This window comes from Notamacropus eugenii, chromosome 4, assembly GCF_028372415.1.
Source record: "Notamacropus eugenii isolate mMacEug1 chromosome 4, mMacEug1.pri_v2, whole genome shotgun sequence".
In the NCBI taxonomy this organism is placed as follows: domain Eukaryota; kingdom Metazoa; phylum Chordata; class Mammalia; order Diprotodontia; family Macropodidae; genus Notamacropus; species Notamacropus eugenii.
In genome coordinates, this window is record NC_092875.1 from 318,237,361 (window position 1) to 318,239,288 (window position 1,928).

A 1,928-nucleotide genomic window follows, 5' to 3' on the forward strand; every position below is an offset into this window, starting at 1 on the left:
AGGGTTCTTAATAAATGCTTACTATTAACCACTATAAGGAACTCTTGGTAAGAAAATTCTTCTCTCTAAGGGAGAAAGAGTAAGGCTAAATGTCTAGGGAAGAGAAAGTAGAAGAGAGTATAAAGAAGATGTGGTACCTACCTCCCCAGTGGTCCTTCTCTCTCTAAGGTAGTTTATTCATTCAGCCCTAAACTGCCCTTACATGGGCAAATCCCCCCCCTCCCCATTCCCCACCCCCTGCAGTTGGGGGAATGGAATGAACTACAAAGAAGAGGACGGTCTCCATCTGGTTGTTGCTACTCTAATTCTCTCAAGGTCCTGTATAAGGAAAAATATACTCCTTCAATTCAAGACTATGGCTTCTAACTTCCATTTCCATGAATACAGTCACAATAATACTGACTCTAATAAGAAAGATTTACTAAATAAGGCAAAAGCAGCACCTTCTTATAATTCTCATTCATTAGAAAGCAAGAGGAGGAAAAAGTCCATTTATAAACCTAGGTTGCATTATCCCATTAACACATGCAATGTCCATGAGGAAGAGTAGGTACATGTTTATAGAAACCTAGCAGGGAAACATGCATAGCGAAACTCCTATGTCTGAGGGACCTGCTGCTTACTAGACTGTATTGTTCATGAAAAACTCAAAAATCAGAAGTAAAATTTAGAGGTGTGGTTACTTCTTGCCCAGACTCTGGAATATTTATATCATAGAGTCTACACAAGGGAACCTGAACAGGTTTTTGCACACAAACAATTTTGCCATGAGAGAAACTTGAAAGCAACATAGATTGAGATTAGCAGTTATAAATATTCAATAACATTGGGACGAGCCAAAAAAAAAAAAAAAAGAAAACTCAAAACATAAGATTGGATAGACCCTCAAAACAAGAATGTTGTAGGTAGATGGATAATTATCAAGGTCAGGGTGACATTCTGGGTTCAAATTATCTCTATTCATAGTTAGATTTAAACAGTATAAGAAGTTTTATGAATATTAAACATGATAATCCATAATTCCCCCTTTGGATTTAAAGTCCAACATTTTTATACTAGTAAAAGAATAATTACAGAAGCAGAAACATGGGTTATGATTTCAAATGAAATTATTGAAAATATTTCAACTCAGTGATGTCTCCACTTTGCTTTTTTCTCATCTAGAGCTTCATAGAATTCTCATAAGAAGGGGTAATAGCTGGATTGATGATAAATTTTCCCCCATGTCTCACAGAGTTGCTGAGAAACTGTGAGAGACAAAGTTCTAAGCACAATCTATTTATTATAGGCTAGCAATCTGCCAATAAATGAGGTCAATGTCCTCTCAATGACAAAAGACCCCAAAAGTGAGAGATAGCAAGGTCTTTAATAAATAACACGATGACAGGGAAAAATCTCAAGCAACATAAGTTCAAAAAACTCTCCAATATCAGTTTGATATTACAACATTTGGACCTCCCCTTCCAAAACCCCATTAATCACAAACCAGACATTAAATTCAGGGAATTTGGGAGTTGTCAAGACAGTTTTGATTGAATCATCTTTACTGATTGAATCAGTTAAGTAGATTGAATCAGGTTCAGCAGGTTTCTCCAAGAATGTGAGTGAGTGACATTGTAAGGGTGGGAAGTACGAGTTGCAAGAATAGAATTGTGACCCAAGTGACCTGAAGTTACCAGAGCATGTTTGCAAGGGTAAGAGAGAGTGAGGGAGCATATTAAATGTAGCTTAAATATTAATAAAATAGAATTGAAAATGTTTTCAATTTCCCAATTTCCCCATTATTGGGAGGCCATGCCTCCCATGAATCACTTAGCCTGATTAAAGTTATAAATAAAAAAAACAAAGAATTATGTAAATAAAAATTGGAATCAGCATCAACTAGCATGAGTTTCTAAGAAATAGATTTAACAAAGTCTAAAGGGTAA